We start from the raw sequence: 24,902 nt of genomic DNA, 5'->3' as shown, positions 1-24,902 counted from the left end.
GTGGCAGAATATATAGTATAAATGGTAGGTCTCTTGGCAGCGTGGAGGATCAGAGGGGGTCTTGGGGTCCGAGTACATTGGACACTCAAAGCTACTACGAAGGTTGACTCTGTGGTTGAGAAGGCCCACGGTGCATTGGCCTTCATCAATCGTGAGATTGAGTTCAAGAGCCGAGAGGTAATGTTGCCTGGAATAAGGAGCATGCCTTATGAGAATAGCTTGAGTGAGCTCGGCCTTTTCTCATTTAAACCACGGAAGGTGAGAAGTGACTTGATAGAGGTGTACAAGATAATGAGAAGCATTGTTCATGTGGATAGTCAAAGGCTTTTTCCCAAGGCTGAATTGGCTAGCACGAGTGGGCATAGTTTTAAAGTGCTAGGAAATAGGGACAGAGGAGAGATCAGGAGTAAGTTTTTTTTTATGCAATGAGTGGTGACCGTCTGGACTGGACTGCCGGCGGAGGTGGTGAAGGCGGATATCACAGGATCTTTTAAGATACCCTTGGATGGCTGCACGGTGATTAGAAAAGTAGAGGGCTATGGGTAAAGCCTAGTTAGTTCTAAGTTAGGAACGTTTGGCACAGCTTTGTGGGCCGAAAGGCCTGCATTGTGTTGCATATTTTCTATGCTTCTATATTTCTATGTACAGTAGAGAAAGGATAAACGCATATCACTGTTCTCAAGAATACACACAAAGTGCTGGAGGAAATCAGCAGGCCAGGCAGCATGTATGAAAAAAAAGCATCGTCAGCGTTTCAGGCTGAACATCTTCGGCAGGTCTGGAGAAAAGAAAAACTCAGGAATAGATTTTAAAGGTGGAGGGGGGTGCAGAGTAGATAGAGAAACCCAAGGCGATAGGTGAAACGGAAGGGAAGGGATGAAGCAAAGAGTTTGGAAGTTCCGTGTTGGAAGAGACAGAAGGGCATGGAAAAATGAACAAAAGGGGAACGAGCACCAGAGGGAGGCGATGGGCAAGCAAGGAGAAAACATGAGAGGATGTAAGGAGGATGAGAAATGGTGAAGGGGGGAGGAATAGGAGGGATTACTGGAACTTTAAGAAATCGTTGTTCATGCCATCAGTTTGAAAGCCGCCCAAACGGAGTATACGGTATTGCTCCTCCAACCTTATCACGACTGTGCAGGAGGATGGGATGGACATATTGGAATGGGAATGGGAAGTAGAATTAAAATCAGTGGCCGCTGCGAAGTCCCGTTTGTTCTGTCAGGCTGTCTGGTAGGTGCTTGACGAGGCTGTCTCCCAATCTAGTTTGGATCTCACTGATATACAGGAAGCCACTCCGGGAGTATAGAACAGAGTATATCACTTAAGCACACTTAGGGTAAAGTGTCCCCTCACCTGGAAGTGCTGTTTGTGGCCCTAAATGGTAGTGAGGGAGGCGGGGTAGGGTTAGGTGTAGCATTTGCTCCGATTGCAAGGAAAAGTGCCAGAAGAGAGATCAGTAGGAAGGCACGAATGAACAAGAGAGTCGAGAACGGAGTGATCCCTGTAGAAAGCAAAAAGTGGGGTGAGGGAAAGATGTGCATGATGATGGGATCCAGTTGGAATTGGCGGAAGTTTCGCTTAATTATATTCTAGACGCGGAGGCTGGTGTGGTGGCGGGAAGAGGGGATTATGAGCAGACAAGCGTGAAATCGAACATGTACGACTGAGGGCTGCCTTGATGCTGGAGGAAGAGATGATGCAAAAAGGAGGACTTTCCGCCAGCTTTATGTGTGCGCTGCTTGGATTTCCATCATTTTCGCTTGCTTGGGACTGTTCTCAGCAGTATTCCTTCCAGGGAGGAATCAGATGTCTCTCTGGCATTTGGAACTTCCCCTAAAATTTTAATGTGTTATTGAAGCGGTAACAGCATCTATGAGGGTACTTCAGATATTCGTGTTGTTACCACAGTCCAGTTACTAATAGCGATTTAATTATTCGAAAATATAATCAGGTGATAATATACCGTCTCTCGCTCGTACCGTAAGTTAACACTGTCGTAATTCGGAACAGACGCAAAAAGATCTCAATTGTTAATTCACACCGCCAGATTATTACAATGAATCCTATAGAAAGTGCATCCGTCTGATTTCATAGAACAATTGCAAAATGTGGATACTCTGCGTGTGTTCGGGGGGGGGGGGGTGGTGTTGTGTGTGTGTGTGTGTGTGTGTGTGTGTGTGTGTGTGTGTGTGTGTGTGTGTGTGTGTGTGTGTGAGTGTGTGTGTGTGTGTGTGTGTGTGTGTGTGTGTGTGTGTGTGTGAGAGAGAGAGAGAGAATATGAAGACAGCGTTTCTACACATGTGTGAGAGAAAGATTTAGTCAGATGATCAGAAAGAAACAGAGATAAGTAGATACGCCCTTTGAAGCAGTAAAGGTGCATTGGCATGGTCGGTTTGAATTTTATACTGTTGTGGAATCTCGTTCTTCTGCAGGGGTGTCCACGAATCCCGGCATTCATAGCTGAGCCCGCGGGACGTACTGATACTTAATACATCAAGAAACTTTTTGCTATGTTGCAGAAAGAATGTTGCCACTTAAGCTTCAAAATTGTTTCCTTAAAATTTCAAATATTTTTTCACATATTACCTTTCTGCTACTACCAGTCCACATTATCGATCCTTCATTTATTATGACTTGTTCATCTGAAGGTGCGGATCCATCATAATGTCCAATTATCAAAACAGCAGCATTCCCCTCACGGTTCACCTGCCAGTTCACAATATCGTACGTAGCCACCGATTCGCCATTTTCGTCGAAATGTAGCCTTTTCCCGACCTTTGTTGTGAAATGTAGCCATTGCATATAATGTAAAACCTACCAGATGAAGACACAGATGAGGAAACATGGAAATGGTCACCGACTGTTTAGCAAAACGAAGAATTGTAATTGATGAACAAAATATATTTTGCAGATGCTGGAAATACAGCGCAATACACAACTAACACTGGAGGAACTCAGCAGGTCAGCACATCGGGTAGTATCCATGGAAGTGAACAAACAGTCGGCGTTGCGGGCCGACAGCCATCATTAAGACTGGAAAGGAAAGGGAATTCCCCAGAATAAGAAGGTTGGGGTAGTGGAGCAAGAAGGACAAGGTGATAGATGAAGCCAACTAGACAGAGGAGGAAGGGAGATAAAGTAAGGAGATGGGAGAGTTTTATTTATACTGCCTTTGAATTATTTGTTCAATTTTACGTACCTGCCACGTTTGAAAATTTGAAATATTTGCACAAGACTGGTTGACAAATGGACCTTCGCCGCTTTTACAAGAGAACATATTGTACAGTGCATTGGCTATGGCATAAGTAGCCTCATAAACTTTGTTGGTCACCTGCAGCTGAGATGTGTCCGTGTAGATGTTAGACACAGTCTGTAGGCTCTCCGTTCCTGTACATTGACGAGACTGACGGGAGACCGGTGACTCCCAGAATTGTTATATATTCTTTTCAAGCTACAACCGAAGGTCTTTTCCCAAAATTCCTCAACTACAGGATTACCAGGATAGGCAGACGGATGAAGACCCGTTAAGAAAGTTTTAAATCCCGGAATATTCACATTACGTATGGCGACACCGATGGCCCCAGTAACTAATCTTTTGTTCTCTTCAGGCGGCAGAAGCGAAGTGGCGATCCAAGCCTCGCTGCCTACCCACTGAATGTCAGTAATATTTTCTTGAACAATTTCCCTCAATAAAATGGCCATATTGCTTTGACCGAGAAAAGCCACCATGACCTTCGAGGAGGCTGTCCGTATAGCGCGGGTAACACGAAGTAACCTTTCTCTTGCATCTGTCTTGTCGAAAGATTCGGAGAAGGCAATGCAAACCCCAAGTTGCTGAACCATCTCAGTGAAATCCTGCATCCCAAAGTTTCCATAATCGTTGTCGCTCCTCACCGGTCCAATCCAAGCCCATCCAAACCTCTTGACAAGTTGGGCCAATGCTTTGGCCTGGAAATAATCGTTTGGGATCGTTCGAAAGAAGGAGGGGAATTCCCGTCGGTTGCTGATACAGGCACATGTGGAGAAATAAGTAACCTGGTCAGAAGGTACAACAGAAACAGAAAGAGGACAGTGAAATTAGTTCGCTGCGGGGAAAAACTCCAGGCAAAGTCCAATATCTACAGACACCTTGCTACAACTGTTGTGCTCCTTATAAGTGTAGATTCATAGAATAGCACAGCACGGAGACGGCCCTTCTGGCCCAAATGTATGGCAATCTATATCTCCATTAATCTTGCCTCATTCGTCTGCTATAGCCATATACATCTAAACTTTTCAATTCATATAAATGTCCTAAAGTCTACTATATTTTGTAATTGTCCCGATCTCACCCACTTCCTCTGCCAGCTCATGCACATACCCGCTTCCCTGTTGGAAAGGCTTCCTTTCAAGTTCGCTTTAAAGATTTTCCACCTCATCTTCAAACGATTTCCGCTGGTTCTTTATTCTCCGACCCAGGGAAAAATCATGCTTTTCATACAGAGAATTTAAGAATTAGTCCAAAGTCAGGCGAACATAAAACAGCAAAGAGATACTTTCGTGACAATGGCAAATGAAGAATTTTATTTAGCACTGTGAGCATTTTTTTTATTTTTAATTCCGCTTCCGTTTGAGTGCTCAGGATGAACAGATGCTTTGAGCGTTTTTTCTGCAAGGGAGGCCAGAATAAAAGTAAACAGAACATATATTTGCATAATAGGGCTTAGCAGTTATGTGAAGCATTTTATCTTTGATCTCTGTATCACGGCACCGTGAAATGAAATGTAATCCCTGCTGTCGATGGAGCCATCGGGGTATCAAGTTCCCACAAACAGTAGGTATGTCATGCCAAAATCTCTTATTAATACGGAATGATGGATAAAAGTTGGCCTCAACCCAATAGCTTTTCCCTATTTAGCAGTTCGTGTATACGATGAACACATGCTTCACATTCTTGTAAAAATTATGAATAATTTGGTAAATTCATTTCTCTTGAGGATGCGTGTTTTTACTCGTGTCTGCTGCTGCTAGTGAGGCTTTCATTGCAGCTAATATACATGTACTTGTGCATCATGACAACAAACAGATTTGGACAGTCAAATATTTTGATAACGTTTTATTTTAGGTAGCTGCTGTCAATTGATTGATCAATACATGAGGCATTTGCTATATCTTGCCGCCAAACACATTGTTTAGCCCGGAGAGCGCTGTGGCATAACAGTTAATGCAGATGCAAGAGACTGTGCACCCTGGCATCTTTAACAAGATGATGGGGGAAGAAAACAGGTTATTCAGTAACTATGGAGTGAAGTGGACAGTAGATGTTTTGGACACCACACCATACACCTGAACCGACAACGCTTGGTCACTTCTACAACGCTGTCGTTTGACTTCTTCAACAAACGTGAAGATTCTCCACCCGAAACGTCGCCTATTCATTCCATTCACGGACTCACCCTGATCCGCTGAGTTTCTCAAGCATTTCGTTTGTGAGATTAATATTTGAAGCTGCTGTCTCGCACTACTGTTCCTCTGTGACGGGACCTCTTTTGCTGCTTGTGTGGAGTTTCCGTGTTCTCCATGTGGCTGCACTGCATTGCCCTGCTTGTCAATAATGTGTAGGTATGTATGAAGCAGATTAAAAATGTAAGTAATGGACATGTGAGGATACAGGTAGAATGGCGGAAATGAGCCATGCAATATTAGGTCTGAGTGATTGGCCGAATGCGATCAGGCAGGGCATAATATGCAGAACAGACTTTAGCTGTTTTGGATTAAGTATTAGGTGCTGATAAAATATACTATGAAACAAAGTATGACCTTTCAACCTTTACACAGCTCAATAGTAAATAAACTAATATACTGCAACTGAAATTATGAGAATACCTATTTCGTCAGGATGAAGTTAAACCACCAGGTCTTGTATCCAGCGTCACTGTTATACTATGACGGCTCGAGAAGAGAATAAGAAGACTCTGACAGTTAAATACTGGTCTTACCATGGGGACTTTGAAAGGACCTATTGATGCTGCAACCGACAGGACTGCGAAGATCTTGCATCAGCTACTATGGCAGGGACCAATGAGCGCGGGGGACAGGATTGCTGCGTGAAAGTTGGTCCCGTCCGTTCATCATTTCGAAAGCAGCTTTCTCTGAAAAGTGAGGCTGACTGCACGAATCATAAATCCTGTAGACCAGTGTAATATTGGGAAGCAGAACGGGACTCCGGTTTATCTGTTCAATCGCAAATATCATCGCTTGTATGAAACGGAATTGGCGAAGTGCAAAACTGTAGGAGAGACTACACGTAAATTAGTGAACTGGTAAATTGTTTCATGCTTATCACGTGCAAAGAAAAAACATCTTTGGCATGCCATCCATACAGATTACTTCATTACAACAGTAGTTCCATATACCACAAGAGTGTGCAGAATAAAGCGTCAGTGTCGCAGAGAAAGTGTTAGTGAAGGTAAGTAAAAAGCCAGAAGTCGATAACAAGGTACTTATGAGGTCGTTCCATTTTATCATTCCAAAGAACCGTTGAGCAGTTTTATAACCACGGTGTAGGGAGGTGCCCTGGGCATGGTGATACTTGCTTTCACAACTTTGTGTCTTCATTCCGATTCGTGGATGGCAAAATAGAAGAGCGTATACCCGGGGTATGTGGGGTCTTACTACTGGCAGATTAGAACTGATGCACACCGACAGTTTATCTGCCATGTCCGTACTTTTCAAACAAACTCACTCGTCTGATACATTATGTAGGAAATTTATGGAGATAAAAGATTGGTAACAACACTCAAAAATGCATTCATTCTCGTCGAAATACAAGGAGTTAACACTTCATGCCGAAGATCCTCACCAAGGAAAAGAGAAAAGGGTATAAATCTAATATAACAATTTACAGTATTTTTTTCTGTTTTTATGCAAATTGCGGGTTTTTTTAGATGGATATGATTGCTTTTCGCAAGATAAAGGCACTTTGATTCGCGTCGACACGCTGTCCACACACACTCTGCTCCAGAGCAAAAGATGATCTGCTCAACTAACTCAGCGAGTCAAACAACTTCTGTGGAGGGAAGCGAACTGACGACGTTTGGGTTCGAACCCAAATGTGGCTTGTGTTCACTGCTCCTTTTGTAGCTACGATGCTCCCTTGACGCAGTTATATATTTTTGCATTTAGTTGGATTTTAAAAATATTTACGTATCTAAATGTATGCAACGTAAACGTTAATATCAATTAGATTATATTTTCTAGCATTTTTACCAATTCTCTCTGTTGTTAGGACAGCTTACACAGGCGCTTTAACACAGGGGTTTGCTTCCAAGTCTCTAAGAAAGTCAATGTTAACAAATCCAGTTAAAAGGCTTTGAGTTCTGGAGCTTCTGAACTCAGACTCTTTATCTGGACGCCGGCATCAAAACGGAGATGACCTTTCTGAGGTGACAACCCGAAAAGTATACAGTCTTTTCCCTCTAATAATGCTGCCAGACCTATTGATTTCCTCAAGTGTTGTATGATTTTCTCAAGCGTTTCGTGTCTGTTACGAATCATGTTTGTTATTTTTTTATTGGGAATATCAGTCATTAAACGGAAAGCATTATGTGCTCTCGGAAAAGGTACTCAAATTTAGAATAGGTTTCAACACTGACTACAGGTAATTGGTACTCACATCAGTCAGAAAGAAGGCATTTGAAAGCTTTGTCATGTAATTTCTCAAATATATAATTTAAAATTTTCTCGATCTGTTGCCGCTCGCCCACAGAACTAAAATGCCTGTAGATGACGCAGTTAAATCCTATCTTGACTGCCTACTGTAGCACCACGACTCTCGTGGTACATATGCCACGATACACTTTGTTGATTTCAGTTTAGTCTTGAATGCCATCGCTCATGGGTCTCCGCAAGAGGAGCACTCCAACCTTAACATACCAGGTGCAAATACAGGTGGATCACAACCATCCTCTCTGACAAGAGACACTACGGAAGTCTACGCAAAAAGTCTCCACGTCCCACTCAGTCCACACCGGTGAGCCACAGCAATGTGTAGCGTTCTCACCCCTTTCCTATTTTGGGGGGAAAACCAATGACTGTGTTTTGAATAATCTATCTGATACCTGAAGACGTTTGCGTATGACACCACTGCTCTAGGACTTATTACCAGGCATGAAGAATCCAAGCACCACGAGGAGGTAAATAAGTTAACGATCTGGTGCAATCACAACTTCTAGAAACTGAATGCTCACAAAACCACGATATACCTGTCGACAAGCAGAAATGTTTTTCCTCTGCACCAACTCATCACCCAGCAACTTTACAGTCGCCAGGGTTTCTACATTCAGGTTCCTGTACGTCATTATTTCGCTGGACCGTAGGTACGTACAAAATATCTCCTTCATTAATAAAATGCTTGGCAGAAAATATATGTCTTGCGGCAGTTGGTAAAATTCACTCCCGCCAGAACAAACCGGCGTAATTTTACTCTGTCAACATAGAGAACATCCTTCTTTTAGCCCATTAATGTCCAGCTTGGTGCAACATTCTCTCACAATTTATGACAACTGTAGCGAACTGTCAGGACAACAGAAGATGTCATTGGCTGCAGTATAACATCATTGTAGGACGTGTATGTATCCAGGACATGGACGTTGGCAGGAATATTTCCAAAATCTCCCTTCTGGAAGGCCATATAGAGCAATTAAAACAAAATGCCTCATTCTATTTTTAACTTTTCTTTCCGCAGGGTCAATCATTCTAGTTATCTCTATATAATACTCTGTCACTGCACTGTATACACCTGACACAAGCGTTTAGAATACTGTTTACTTTAGAAATAAATGCAAGTATTTATCTATTTATTCACATTTTATTACATGTCCGCACCTTAAACTCCAATTTTATTTTATATAATTCTTTGTTCTTAATAATAGTTGCAATGTTGTCTCTTATTTGCTGTGTGTCACGCCCTGACGAACATGCCACAACAAAGTCCCATTGCATGTAAATTTCTACAACAACAACCACAATCATTGTCAGTTGTGCATATACGTTGCCGGATCTGTTGGGGAATGTATAGGCTGGTAAGTGTGTTGAACCTATGATAAAGGTTTTAGGCACGTATGCATACTTGGCTGAATTCTGGCCTATAATGTGCAGACAGCGAGGAACAGGAACACCGACGGAAAAAGAACTGAATTCTATCACAGACAGTTTGATATGGGTATAGGTATATCTCCAACTAATAAACAGAATAGCAAAACAAGAAAGCGCTGAGAACTTTCAATATGTCTGTTGACATCTACCGACAGAAAATCAAGCTTAAACATTCAGGATGACAATCCTTCATCGGAACATAAAAAGAGAGGAAATCTGTTTTTTTAAGTTACAGAGACAGTGATAAACGCATCACTTATCTCGCTAAACTGATCTTTCACATTTCTTAGCTCTCGGTCCGCTTTCAAATGAAAGTTCTGGTTTCTCTGTACTGGAGTGGAGAGCAAAAATTCCGCCGACGTCGATGTCTACTTCCTTCAATAAACTGAACAAATCAAACATTTCCCTGCGTTTACATATCAGGCTGCTAGTTGACACTGTAACGGGAAACAATATCCCCCAAATCAGAACACAACCCATATCTGCTTTCGTACTCACTCTTGCTGACAAAGGGCTACGCAGTTTTATATTGGAGCTCATGCCTGGGCAAACAATGTTGTATTCCCTGATTGAAGAAGCTACGCTCAGGGGAGAATAAGTTGTCTTTTAAATCTAATTTCAGGCATAAACAAAGAAACGGAATTAACTCTCTCATGCTATGTGAAGCCTGAAAATCGTAAAACACGAATACGGCCTAGTTGATCTTTGGGAAAAAGGCAAATAACCGAATTGGTTATAGCCAATAACTAGTATAGTTTGCGATCTTGCATTACTTTCCCCAGTCCCACGGGTGACATGCTCTACCATCACCACTTTCTCATATCCTTTTAGAGTCAATCTATGTACAGATATTCCTGAACCTGGTGTCACTATATGTACAATCTATGTATTTTAGCTCTGTTATCCGTTTATTTCTATTTTATTTTTTTTATTATTGTGTTATGGATTTCATGTTGCTTCGGATACGGGGTAACGATTATTTTGTTCTCCTTTACACTTGTTGACTGGAGACATTGAACAATCTAAATTATGATTTGCTTTAACTGAATCGCTGACTTTGTGGGTTCAAGTACGTGTACCTCCTATCTAATTGTAACAGTGAAAAATGGGCATGCCGAGGGTACTGTGGGGCTTAATAGTGGACGTTGCCTTTCTAAGACATGCTCCCTTAAGATGTCCTGGGTGCTATGTAGGCTAGTACCCGAGATGAACCGACTAAATTCTGCATCTTCTTCTGGTCCTGTCGAGTAGCCCTCCCCATACCAAGCAGTGTTGCAGCCTGTCCGAATGCTCTCCACGGTACATCTGTAGAGGTTTTTCAGTGTTTCCGTTGACATACCAAATCTCATCAAACTCTTAATGAAGTAAAGTCGCTGTCGTGCATTCTTTATAGCTGCATCGAAATGTTGCGACCAGATATCTTACCACCTAGGAACTTGAAATTATTCACACTCTGCATTTCTGACCCATCTATCAGGATTGGCATGTGTTCCTTCGTCTTATCAATTCTGAAGTCCACAATCAGCTCTTTCATCTCACTGAGTGCAAGGTGGATGATGCAACATCGGTGTTTGTATTGTCCAGGTGGTCTAAGACCGAGGGAAGAGCCATTGAGATTGCATCTGCCGTTCACCTATTGTGGCGATAGGCAAATTGCAGTGGGTCCAGATTCTTGATCTGGCAGAATTTCAGTGTAGCCATGACTAACTTCTCAAAGAATTTCATCACTAAAGATCTGAGTGCCACTGGGCGATAGTCATTAAGGGAGCTCATATTATCTTCTTATGCACTGATATAATCAATGCATTCTTGAAGCAACTGCGAACATCCACTGAGTGCGGCAGGGATATTTATAGCTGCATTTACAATCTCCCTTTCAAAGTTGATGCCGCTTTGCCACACTTATGTAGATTCTGTGTCCGTCTCTTGAGTAAATACAGATGCAAAAAGGTGCCTCCCATCTGTTTTGGTTCCATACATGAATTACAATTCTGGTCTTCGAGAGGACAAATTTGTGTCCCTTGTAATCCTTTGGAGCTTAACATACCTGTAAAATCCTTTACAATTCTCCTTCATTTTGTCTGCAAGCGCAACTTCATGCCGCAGCAGTATTTTTTCTGTTAGTTGTTCTTTTCCATATCATATGCTCCATATGGAACACATTTGTATCAACCTTCTTATACCTGCTGTACTCTTTTTTATTCTCTTAACCAGGGCTTCAATATTTCCTGAAAACCAAGGTTACCTGCACTTGTTATCGTTCCCTTTTATTCTGTATTCATAAGATTTTTCTTTTGAATACCACCCACTACAAAGTATACGTGGCAGAAAGTTGCCTGTCCCAATCTATAATTGCTAGATCATTTTGATAACATAAAAATTGATGCAATCAAAATTTCGAATGGCAACCCATGGAACGGACCTTTTATTTTTGCATAATTATTTTTAAACTAATGAATTTAAAGTCCCTAGATACAAAGTGTTCCTCACCACAGGTATCTGTCACTTGCCCTATCTCATTACCTAACAGAAGATCCAACGTTTTGAGCTGTTAAGCAGCATCAGTTGCGACAACTGTGCCAAAGGCTTGAGGGAAAATCCATATACATACTATCCACTGAATCTACTTTGGATATACTGCCTATTGTCTATCCTTTGTCTGTCTTGGCCACAGAGCTGTTCCCCACAGACCTGTTAGGCATCGTGTACTGTATGCAGAAATCACATTTCCCATAATCAGCTGTAGGTAGTTTAGGTACTACTTGGCTTACTGTGCTCAGTTCTGTTCGCCTCACTATAGAAAGGAAGTGGAAAGCATAGAAGTGTGCAGAGGAGATTTAGAAGGATGCTGACTGGATTGGTGAGCATGCCTTACGAAAGCAGGTTTACTGAACTCGGCCTTTCTTCCTTGTGGTTGGTGCGACGGAGGATGAGAGGTGACCTGATACAGGTGTATAAGATGATGAGAGGCATTAATCGTGTGGATAGTCAAAGGCTTTTCCCAGGGCTGGAATGACTAGCACGCTCGGGTACAGTTTTAAGGTGTTTGGAAATCGGTACAGAGGAGATTTCAGGGATAAGTTTTTTTTTAATGGAGAGAGTGATGAGTCATGGAATAGGTTGTCGGAGACTGTGGTGGAGGCGGATATGATAAGGTATTTTAAGAGACTCCTGGACAGGTGCATTGAACTCAGAAATATAAATGGTTATGGGCAACCTTGTAGTTTCGCAGGTAAGAATGTTTGGCACAGATTTGTTGGCCGAACAGTCTGTATTGTGCTGTAGGTTTTCTATGTTGCTATCATCTCCACACGTCAGTGGACATTTTCACCGACCTCTTCGACCAAACCCGTCACATATGCTTCGGCTGCCGCCTCACCTCTAAACACTTATCACCCGCCAGCTCCTCCTCTAATCTTTCACCTCTTCAATCCAGCTATCTCCTCTCTGTCTTTCAATGCTGATGAAAGGTCTCCACATGAAAAGTCGAAGCTTCAGTTATTTGCACAGATTCTCCCTGAACCACTTCAGTTCCTCCAGTATTTTGATTGTTGCTTAGCACAGCACGCACCGCCAAGAAGTAAGTGCATGTAGGTCGACGTAATAAAGGAGGGGCAAAATGTGTGTCAGCCCTAGTAAAGAATAGATCCGATCGCAATTCGCATTTGAGAATGAGAAGCATAACTCACATGTATCAGTATCGCAGTGGAATAAAGGGAATTGCAGAGTCATGAGAGAGGAGCTTGGGAGATGGGAGATGGATACAGGCAGGCATGACGGGAGAGCAGAGATGGATGAAGTTTCTGGGAAGAGTTCACAACCAGCAGGATAGATAGGTCCCACTGAGAATGAGGTTCTGCAAGGGCAGCGGTAGGCAAACGTGGCAGAAAAAGGAAGTTAAGGACTTCATGAAAGCTAAGGAAAGGAGATATTAGACAGCAAAAGTGAGCGGAAGTCGGATCATTGGGAAGCTTCTAAAATCCAACAAAATCAACTAAAACAGCTATAAGAAGGCAAAAGAGTAACTATGACGGCGGACTATCCAATAGTATAAAGCAGTACACCAAGAGGTTTTCTTTCATTTATATAAAGAGAAAAAAGGCAGGTGCCAGTTGATATTGGGCCAATGAAAAGTGATGCTAGCGAGGTAGTAATACCGGACAAGAAAAGGGCAGATGAACATGAAAACTTTGCATATGCATTCGCTGTGGAAGACACTTCCGGTATGCTAGAGTTCAGTGACTGCAAGCATTTAGAAGTAAGTATCATTGCTATTAAAAAAAAACAAAAGGTGCTCGGCAAGCTGAAAATATCTTAAATCACCTGAACTAGATGGTTGTCATCTCAAACTCCTGCGAGAAGTTGCTGAAGAGATAATGGTTGCATTTGTTATGATATTTCAAGAATCACTTGATTCTGGCACAATCCCAGAGGACCAGAAGATTGCAAATGTCACTCCACCCTTTAACCATTGGCATAGTGTTCGAGTCAGATTTGACCCATTTTGACATTTCGCAGCAGTAAAAACACAATTATTGCCATTTTTAGCCGAAAATTGATGACTTTTATGAAAGTGACCAACAGTGCTTTTTTTTAAAATTAAACCTTAAATACAAATTTATAAATTCTTGTACATTGAGGCTGTTCCGGGTCAAATATGACCCGTATCGAGTGAAATGTGTTTTGGATCTCTGAAATATTAATTAAGAATTAATCACCCACTTATTAATGTCAGATAGACTATTTATACATTCTAATTAGATCTGTGGTTCAAACTTTGGTATAGACACTTGTTATGAAGGGATTCTTGGACAGGATCAAAATTGATCCGGACCATACTGTGAAGGTATAGGATATGAACAGGTTGCCTGGTTAAGAAGGCCGTCTATTATTAAGGATGCGGTTCTGAGTTACTTGAACACTAATGATAAAATAAGTCAAAGTCATCTGGGTCTCTTTTAAACGAAATCTTGCCTAACAAATCTGTTAGATTTCTTTATGAAATTAACAAGTAGCATGGACAAAGGAGATACAGTGAATGTCATGTACTTGGATTTTTAGAAGGCGCTGGATAATGTTCCACACATGAGTCTGCCTACTAGAATAACATCCTATGGCGTTACAGGGAAGGTAACAGCATGGATAGCGGAATGACTGACACGCAGGATGCAGAGAGTAGGAATAAAGTAGTTTTTTTCTGGTTGGTTAGTAGCGTTGATTAGTAGTGTTCCTCCGGGATCAGAGTTGGACCGCTGCTTTTCAATTTGTTTATCAGTAATTTTGGCTGATAGAATTAACGGCTCTTTGGCCAAGTTTGCGGAAGATACGAAGATGGGTGGAATGGCTGAGGAAGCAATGTGATTGTAACAGGACTTGGACAAATTAGAAAAAATGTGCAAAACGTAGACCATGAAATACAGTGTTGAAAAATGTATGATAATATATTCTGTCAAAAGGAACAATTCTGCGGACGGTTATCGAATCTGTGTACAGTTTAGCTGATGTACAGGAGCCCACAATTAAGGATACGGGATGCATTAGGCAATCCCAGTGTATATGCATGTGGAAGTCTGTCTCGGCTGGTTGAGCTGTTTAGTACCAGGAATGATGTTGAAGAGACAGTAAAGGGACTGATGTTACATTTCTTGTTGTTAAATGGGGAAAGCGCCGCGTGAGGAAACTGGTGCGTGCTAATGGATGAGCGCACCATGGAGGGAGTGACCCCTGAAGAAAGCAGAGCGGTGTGCGAAAGGAAGATATGACTGCTTCTGGAATCACGCTGTGGCTGTCAAAAGCTGCAAAGAATGTTATGCAGATTGTACAGTCTGTTGGAACGTAGATGAGAACACGAGGAAATATATTACTGTTCTACCTGGGGAATGAACAATGAGATAAGAGCAGAAGCACTAGAAGTAGATTTGTGCTGAGATCAGCATCAATGCCAGTCAGCATCAATACGCTGTTTTCCGAAAAAAAAACAAGTGATATCTCTGTTCTCCTAGAGTAGATGGATCCATCTCAAGAACAGCTGTGTAGAGGTGTAGAAACTGAAAACAGGAATGGCGTCCATAGGAGCAACTGTATGTAACAAATGTAGATGTGGATGTCAGCGGGTGTGCAGTCACTGTTGGTGGATAATTAATCGGGGAAAATGGACACAGGAAGATCAGAAGCAAAAGAGATTCTTCAGATGCTGGTCGTAGGTGAGCAGCAGGTGAACGGAAGGGGCAAGTGGATTCGACGGAGAGATCAGAAAAGGTGGGGAGAGGAGTCGGAGATGGATCCATTAATTTGATGGGTGAGCTGGAAGTTAATAGCAAAGCTGATGAAAATTCACTACTTGGTTGCAGGCGTAGAAAGCAACCAACGACTTCCAAAATGGAATTATTAGCTGGGTTGTGTCGCATAGTTTTGGAACATGTACTTCTCCACGTAGCTGTCGAAAAGACAAGCACAAGTGGTTCCATGCAAGTACGTGTGGCTAAGTACGTGTAAAAAGTAGAAGGAGTCGAAATAAGAGGTGATAAGTTGTTGAGGGTTAGTATAAGTTCTGTATGATGGAGGAGTGAGTTGCTGGAGGAAAACAGCTTGTATCTGCATCCTACAAAGATGCGGACAATCATGGGGCTTTTATTGTGTGATGATTTGAACTACAGAAGGACGGGACTTCAATACTGAAATTAAACAGTGGGGTTCTCAGGAATTGACACTTGTCGATGTAATGGAAATTTTGTGAAATTTCCTGCATGAAGGTGGGAAGAACCTTCTCTTTGAGGTAAAGAGAAAATGATTATAAGGAATCAGTAAATGAGGAAATTGTTTCAGTATGGCAGGTACAGGAATAAGCAATCAGCGTATCGGGGTACACTTGTATGATAGGACTTATAAACAGACGATGGGACTGGAAAGAATTGAAGAATTTCGACGGGAGCTTATGGATGGGAGCTATCCAGTAGTGTTGAAATCTGTAATGATAAAGGATACATTGTCCTGGTATGCCTGGGTGGGGTCCCAATGCAGGGTAGATTTGTAGAGGTCTCCTAAAGCTATCATCTAGTATCTATGACGCAAATGTCAGTGGCCCATAATGCATCATTGCCCTACTCTTCATGTATTATGGTGAGTTTGTGTTGCTGTGAAGAGAATGGAGAGCAATGTGTTCAGAGACGTTAATGTTTGGGTTGGCGTGAAATAATGCCTGGTTATCCGAGTATGGGAAGATTACTGTGCTAATTATCATGGTGGATGACTCCTACACCAGGCGGACAAGTTATATCAAGGGATTTACTGAACCGTCTGTCAGGGTGGTTGAAAATGACGATTTTATAATTATGCCAATCTTTGCATGACCTGTTCAGGTCCGTGGTTCAACTTTTTCATCTCCAGTATCAGTTTCTGTCCATTCTGTTTTGACCATATTTAACCATATGACCATATAACAATTACAGCACGGAAACAGGCCATCTCGGCCCTCTGGTCCGTGCCGAACGCTTACGCTCACATAGTCCCACTGTCCTGCACTCAGCCCATTACCCTCCATTCCTTTCCAGTCCATATACCTATCCAATTTTGCTTTAAATGACAATACCGAACCTGCCTCTACCACTTCTATTAGAAGCTCATTCCACATAGCTACCACTCTCTGAGTAAAGAATTTCGCCTTCATGTTACCCTTAAACTTTTGCCCCCTAAGTCTCAACTCATGTCCTGTAGTTTGAATCTCCCTCCTCCCAATGGAAAAAAGCCTATCCACGGCAAATCTATCTATACCCCTCATAATTTTAAATACCTCTATCAAGTCCTCCCTCAACCTTCTACGCTCCAAAGAGTAAAGACCGGTTTGCAGGTTTATACGCATTCCATTTTGGAACGGGAAATTGCATTTTAGCTGTCTGTTACTGGCCGTCTGTGTACAGGAGTCAAATATTCGCCCGTTTCGTCAAATACTGAAACCCAAAGCAACACGCAGAAAACGACAAAAGTACTCAGCAGGTAAGGAAGTATCTATGGAAATACGAAATACGGGTAGTCGATATTTCGAGCCGATACCTTTCACGAGAACCGGAAAGACAGAGTAAAAGTCAGAGTATGAAGATGGAGTGAGAAGAGGAAAGCATGAATCTTTAAGGATTACTCCCACCACCACGCCCCCAACTTGATAGTGAGATTTTCCCTCTCTATTTCTTGCACTCATGAAAGGTTTCAGCCCGGAACATCGACTATTTACTCCTTTCCATCTATGTTGCCTCACATGTTGAGATCTTCCAGCATTGGCTTTTGTTGCTCTTCGCCCGTTTTGCTCTTTTCTCATCAATCTGCCAATCTTACACAGTATTTGCTCAAACTCCAAACTGCGGTCTGGTAGCTTTGGAACAATTTTAAGTTATTATGTAATGATAAGTAAACAGAATCAAGGTGCCAAGATATTATATGCAGATAAAAAAAATAAATTCAACAAAACATTAAATCACCATTAAATCATTCGGCACAACATTGATGGCCGAAGGACCTTTTCCCGTGCTGTATTGTTCAGGTTTATGTGTATTGACATTTTAATACACATTGTACTGTCTAGGTAACCAACTCTATATCCAGAACTTTTCACAACTGAAAGATATCCTGAATTTCTAAAGATCATTGCATACTTTTTTTGCCACATTCTGGTTATTTTCTTTCAAAGCCTGCTGCCAGATATGTCTGGAAACCAAGCAGTCATAATGAATGTTGACCCTCCATTGAAGACAAAGTACTTAAATTATCTGGAATGTGCAAAGATAATTTCGGCTTCCGAATCAATCCGGAACCCAGGCTCGAATCGTTCTGAATAAGTTTTACTTCAATGTCTGTTAATTACTGCAAGAGGTATTTCCTATTTCTTGCACCAAATCCATTGTTAAACCAAATGTGACAGCGTCCTGGCATGCAAGTAACTGTAGGTAGATGTACTGCACACATTGGAATCCGGACGGACAAATAAGGTGACGGGCGATGTCAACAGATCAGACAGGATTTATTAAAGCAAATGCACAGTCGGCTTTTCGGGTCGAAACTTTTGATCTGGACTGGCAACGCCAAGTCCCCTCTTCAAAACTGTCGTTTGATGGATCCACCGAAGATGAATGGTCTGCACCCGAAACCTGGTTTATACATTGATCTCCACGGATCCAGTCTCCAGCATCTCTTTCGTCACGCCAGGTAATGTGCTGCCTTGCAACACGGTTGAATACCGACATCTGATGCTGTTGATGTTGAGTATTCAGGGTCTCCCTGTGGCTGCACTACGGTACCCTCCGTCCTAATCATATGCCGTAGGGGAAATGTGAATACATTGTAATGGAAACAGGAAAAACAAAACTATTTCACAGCCAGCAAATAAGAGCACTAGGTGTTGTAACAGGAGCCGCTTTCTAGATGCTGACAGTAAAACAATCTTCTTTACCATGGGAACTTTGAAACGACCTATTGACGTCGCAACCGCATGGGACAGCGAAGACCCTGATTCCGCCACGATGGCAGGGACCAATGAGCGCGGGGTGCAGGACTCCGGCTGGAATGTTGGGTCCAGTCCGTTGATAAGTTCGAAAGCCGCTTTCACGGAGAAGCGAGGTAGATCGCATGAATAATAAATCCTGTAGCCAAGTGTAATATTTGGAAGCAGAACGGGACTCCTGTTTATCTCTTCAATCGCAAATATCATCGCCTGAATGAAGCGGAATTCTCGAAATTCAAAACTGTAGGACAAGGATGCATGGTAAATCAATGAACTGGGAAGCTGGATTATTATTGCTACATTTGCAGATCGGTGCGTTCTAGGCATGTGATTACGCGTTAAGTTGGGATGCATTGTCTGTGATGTTCAGAGTCAATTTCAATGCACTAAGTTTCGGCATAGAACCTGTGCGTGAGTCTTGGGTTCCATGCTTTAAGTCTTTATTATATATCATAACCGAGTGGGAAGAAAGGAGAATATATGGAAATTTTTCGGGTCGTTAATACCGAGGTTGGGAGGACAGATTAGATTATTAGCAGGTTAAGTCCAGTGCACACAAATCATTACTCTGCATTGCTTCCCTGATGAATAATATAAGAGGATTTGTGGAAGTTAAAGATTGATAAGTACTCGGTATCAGCAATTAATAACACAGTCATTATGAACTAAAAGAGAAAGAGTTAAGGCTACAGTTCGAAGAACATTTAGCATGAAAAGGAAAAAAGAAACAAATTAATTTTAATTTCCCCCTTTTGAGCATTTATACTATTATTTCAATTCTTAACATTGCTGGATTGGTATTATTTGTTTTCAGGACGGAAGTGCGCTTCGATTGACTACACCTCGATGTCCAAAGACAATACTGATTTGGAGCCTCAGGAACTCAGCGAGTCATGCAGCATCTGTGGAGGGTGGAGGGCAGTGGACAGCCGACGTTCGGGGTAGCATCCTTTAAATGACAATTGTGACATTTGTGCTCTGGCAAATAGATTTGAAATTGCCATTTGCCGGATTCAAAACTGGTTTGCTTAAACTAATTTCTGCCAGGCAAATGTGATAACATTTTCTGATAATGGCATCTAATTTTAAGATAACACCAAAGAGTTAATCAGCACAGAGTTTCTTTTCCAAGACTCCAAAACAGCAAATATTCTGAAATACAGTCAAAAACCTTTCAGCTGAGGTGATGCTGAGCTGAAACCTTTCTTTCAGAACCTGATCGTTTAGTGGAATTCATTTGCAAAAAAAAACTGAACTGAAACTACACATGGTTCAATATTGTTAAAGCAATTTGCATTGGGGATAGACCTATTCTATCATTTAAACTGTCAGAAGTTGAGCTAGATTTCTCTAGTAATGTATAACCATGTAACCATATAACAATTACAGCACGGAAACAGACCATCACGGCCCTTCTAGTCCGCGCCGATCGCTTAATGCGAAGTTGCTTTGCAGAACCGTTGTTCACAGACAGAATAGAATGTGCAAATGCTGATAATCTGGAGCAACAACTACGCACACGAACATAGACACTGAATGCTCAAAACCGTATCAGGTAACGCTGCCATCAGGAAAGATCGCAGCCCGAATTCTCGGCTGTTTATTTCCTACCGTAGGTGGTGCCACAACTGGTGAGATCCTCCAGAATTTTGTGTGTGTTGCTCAGTGTTTTTTTTTTTTGCTAATTACCTTTGAGAATGCAAGTGACTAATGAGAATGTAATGACGCGATTTATTAAAACGCGCCCAGAATTTCAAAGAGAACATGAATTGTTAGAATAAATGTCAAGGGCCACCAGTATCTGTTATGGATATCTATTTCTGTATTCTTATCTTATCGTAACGAAAAACATAACTTTTGCCAGTATTGATGGGATTTATGAGAGGAGGGTTGAATGCATGATAGGTTTCTTGAATTCTGACCGATAATTTTATAAGCATCGGGCAGCTGACGCACACAGTGAAATTAACTTTGATTCCATCACAGGCAATGTTACATCTGCAACAAATGGTGCGGTCTGCAACTAATAAATTCAATCACAATATCAGAAAATACTGGAAACACTCAGAAGATCACGCAATATCTGCGGACACAGAATCAACGTTGAAATTAAAGAGCGAACACCGTTCACTGAAACAGAACGAAAAAAATCCATTTTGTTTTAAATTACAGAGAGTGACAAACACATTTCTTGCCACTCTAAACTGACCTTTCAGATTTCACAATTCTCGGTTTGGAAGTTCCGAGTTCTCTGTAGTGGAACGCAGAACAAAGATTCCGCCGATGGTAATAACTCCTTCCTTCGATCAACTAAACAAATCAAGCATTTCTCTGTGTTGACATATCAGATTACCAGCCAACAATAACCTCCAAATCATCACACAGCACATACTTCCTTTCCTAATGACTGTTGCTGACAAAGGACAACGCAGTTTTATATTGGAGTTCATGCCTGGACAAACAATGTTGCTTCTCCTGATTAAAGACATGATGTTCCGGAAGGAATAAGTGTGCCTTTTAATCTACTCTGAGACATAAACAAGGAAAGACAATTCGCCGTGTCATGCTATACAAGTAAAACAGGAATATAGCCAAGCTCCTTTTTTAAGGAAAAAGAAAATAACTGAATCAGTTATAGCAAGTGGCTGGTATTTATTGTGTTCAGAAACATTTCATCTCTTGCATTCCTTTCCCCGATCTGATGGATGAAAACATTGTATCTTGAAAAGCAATGACTTGTGTTAATTAAAGCAAATCATTTGCTGAGCCAATCAGAAGTCCAGACGTTGCCAAAAATAACATTTTATTCCAATGAATTGCACTGGCTAGCATTGAAACAGAGAAACTTTGTGAACCGATTTACCTTAATTATGTTTTTCTTGCTGGATTATACGAAATTATATACAATATATTAAAGTGTTCAACGGAATAATTTACCGTCATGCTCAACAAATTACACATAGTCTGCGACACGTTGTCGCCTCGATTTATCACTTTCCCTCCTCTGTCGCTATTTCCCCACTGCCCTCCTCCAAATTCTTAACAATTGTCCTGCCCTTCATCATCAAAGACACTCGTGGGCGAAGTGTGGAATCACTTCAATCCCTCCCATCCAGAAATCTTGTGTGAATCAAGAGGTTCGCAATGTGCTGAGTGCTAAATCGGCGACGTTCTGGAATGGCGAACTATGAAAATAAAAGAGGTCCAAGTTTTACCTCAGGAAAACCATCTCCCGTGCAATGTTGCAAATACAGACTAAACCTGATTCACACAAGGATTCTCAACAGCTGTGACAGTGCTTGAATGTCATTAGCTCGCTCAAATCAAAACGAAGCAACAGAAGTGACAGCAATGTTTCACTCAATGCCTTTTATGGTCAACTCTAATTGCCGGAACATGAAGGCACCTTAACGAACCCCAACAGCCCCAGATGACCTCATCATGGAACGAGACAGGACAGGTGACAGAAATGTGTGTAGATTAACAATCTCAGTCTCGTAAGATTGGAAAGCAAATAGCTGAAAGTGGCAAATGTAACAGAGACAACTGTACAGTGTTGCACCTTTGAAGGGATAGATCAGTGTCGGACACATACAGAGAACGGTCGGGCACTGCAGAGTAGGGTGTGGGGATGTTTATCCAGAATTCGTGAGAAGTGGCTTCATGGGTAGATAGGCTTCCAAAAATAGTTTCACCAAATTGGCTTTCATAAATTAAACTACTGAAAACAAGAGTTGAGATTCTATCTTGAAGTTGTATGAGACCTAATTTGAGTTCAGTGCGCTGTTTAAATCGCCTACATCGATGCGAGTCCCAGGTTTTTCACAGAGACGTGTGTTCCTGGAATGTGCTGCCTGGAATGGTAGTGTGCGTAATTTCTGATCGACATTGAGATAAGCAGATACATGTTAGGAAAATGGAAAGATTTGGACATTGTGTACTCATAAGGGATTAGTTTAGCTGGTCCTTTGATTACTAATTATTTTTCTGCACAACTTTGCGGGAAGAAGGAGCTGTATCCCATTCTATATTTGTCTATGCTCTGTGTATGAGAGGCAATCAGCAAATGTGAGACAGGGCAGTGCAAATAGCGCCAGAAGTTGTGAGCTGAAACTGGGTTTGACATAGGGATGAAACAGGTGGAATATGACAGGCGAAGATTGTGGAACATGCAATCCTGTGAGGGAGGTGGAGAGGACAGATGTGAGCGGGGCGTGGATGTGGGGAAAGGGAATTAGTGGGGCGAATGTTTGGGTGATGGACAGGTGGAAACGGTGAAGCAGGGGAAAAGACATTAATGTAGGGGATGGTGTAGATCAGGAGGAGAGAGAAGAGACAGAGAGCTCAGCTGGACAACTTAATGTTAATAAAATATATATGAAACAACAACTTGTTATGAAATATAAGCTGATGTTTCTTGTATTTACCCTAATCTTGTCGGTGGAAGAGAACGAGCACAGACATACAGTTATGGTAATCAGAGTTTTGAAATGACAAGCAATCACGCCTGTCATTTAATTGGGGTAGGGGGAAATATGATGCTATTAGGAAGGAACTTGGGTGGATAAATGGAAGTAGATGTTCTCAGGGAAATTCTGGCAGAAATGTGATAAAAGTTCAGGTACAAAGGACCATGGTGTAGAAATTATATAGAAAATCTATTTAAGAAGGGAAATAAAGCTTGCAAAAGGTTCAAAAATCTAGGTAATGTTAGAGCTCCAGAACATTACAAAGTTGCTAGGAAGGACCTTACGAATGGAACTAGGAGAGCCACAAAGGATCTTGAGAAGGCCTTGGTGAACAGGATTAAGGAAACGCCCAAGGCATTCTACAAGCATGTGAAGAGCAAGAGGATGAGCAACATAAGAGTAGGCCCAATCAGTTGCAATAGCGGAAACTTGCCAATGGAGTTGGAGGAAGTAGTGAAGTAGTGTAGGTACTTCATATATATATATATTGCTTCAGTATTCACAGGTGGAAAAAAAAAATTGGGAATTGTGCGAATGACCTACAGCGGGCTGAAACGCCCCAGGCAGAGGCATATTAAGAAGAAGCATATGCTGGAGATTTTGAAAGAATTAACTTCGATAAATCACCAGGACAAGATATGATATGGCTCATGTAACTGACGGAAGTGATGGAGGAGATAGCTGAAACTCTTGTAATGATATTTGCATCATCAATAGAGACGGGAAAAATACGGGATGATTGGAGGGTTGCAAATGTTGTTCACTTTCACAGGAAATGGCGTAGAGATAACTAGGAGATTATCGAGTAGTAAGTCGGACTTCAATTTTTCAAGCAGGTTGTTAGAGAAGATCCTGAGATTCAGGATTTCTGAGCATTTGGAGTGTCATAACCTGATTAGGGATAGTTAGAATGGCGTTATCAAGGTCAGGTCGTGCCATTAGAGCCTGATTGATTAATTTGAGGATGTAATAAAACACATTGATAGATGTAGCGCAATGAATGTACTGTATATGGATTTCAGTAAGGCATTTGATGAGATTTCCTTTGCCAGGCTTATTCAAAAAGTAAGGCGGCATGAGATCCAAGGAGATCTTGATTTGTGGATGCAGACCTGGCCTTCCCATAGAAGGCAAAGAGTGGTTGGCAGGTAGTTCGTATTCTCCATGGAGGTCGGTGACCAGAGGTGTTCCCCAGGGATCTGCTCTCGGATCCATTCTTTTGTGATTTTTATAAATAATCTGGATGAAGAGATAGAAGGGTTGGTTAGCATGTTTGCTGATGACAAATGTTTGGCGGTGTTGGGGTGTTCTGGAAGGTTGTTAGAGGTAACCACGGGACGCGGATGGGATGCAGAACTGGGCGGAGAAGTAGCAGATGGACTTTCACACAGGTAAGTGTGAAGTGGCTCAGTTTGTTAGGTCCAATTTCAAGACAGTATATGCTATAAATGGTAAGACTCTTGGCAGTGTGGAGCAATTGGGAGATCTCGGGGTCCATGTCAATAGGGCAATCAAAACTGCTGCGCAACTTGACAGTGTTTTTAAGAAAGCGTATGTTTTTTTTTTCGCATTCATCAACCGTGAGATTGAACTCAAGAGCCGCGAGGTGATATTACAGCTATTTTAGAACTTTGTCAGACCTCACATCGAGTACTGTCTTCATTTTGGTCAACCTACTACAAAAAGGATCTTGTTACTCTGGAGAGCTGCAGAGGAGATTTAGAGGGATGCCTGGTTTAGAGAGTGTGTGCAATGAGAAAACCTTTTGTGTACCTGGCCTTTTCTCCTTGCAGCAACGGAGGATG

The 24,902-nt window shown here is 41.8% G+C and overlaps 1 pseudogene; it reads right to left on the bottom strand.

The window, feature by feature from the left end:
• LOC132390539 (extracellular calcium-sensing receptor-like) overlaps positions 1–18,835 on the bottom strand; it is a 47,217-nt pseudogene extending 28,382 nt beyond the window's left edge.
• Positions 18,836–24,902: the final 6,067 nt, after the last annotated feature.

Source organism: Hypanus sabinus, chromosome 2 (genome assembly GCF_030144855.1).
Source record: "Hypanus sabinus isolate sHypSab1 chromosome 2, sHypSab1.hap1, whole genome shotgun sequence".
In the NCBI taxonomy this organism is placed as follows: Eukaryota; Metazoa; Chordata; class Chondrichthyes; order Myliobatiformes; family Dasyatidae; genus Hypanus; species Hypanus sabinus.
Note: the sequence above shows the minus strand (reverse complement) of the source record. Positions and strands in the feature narration are given on the sequence as shown.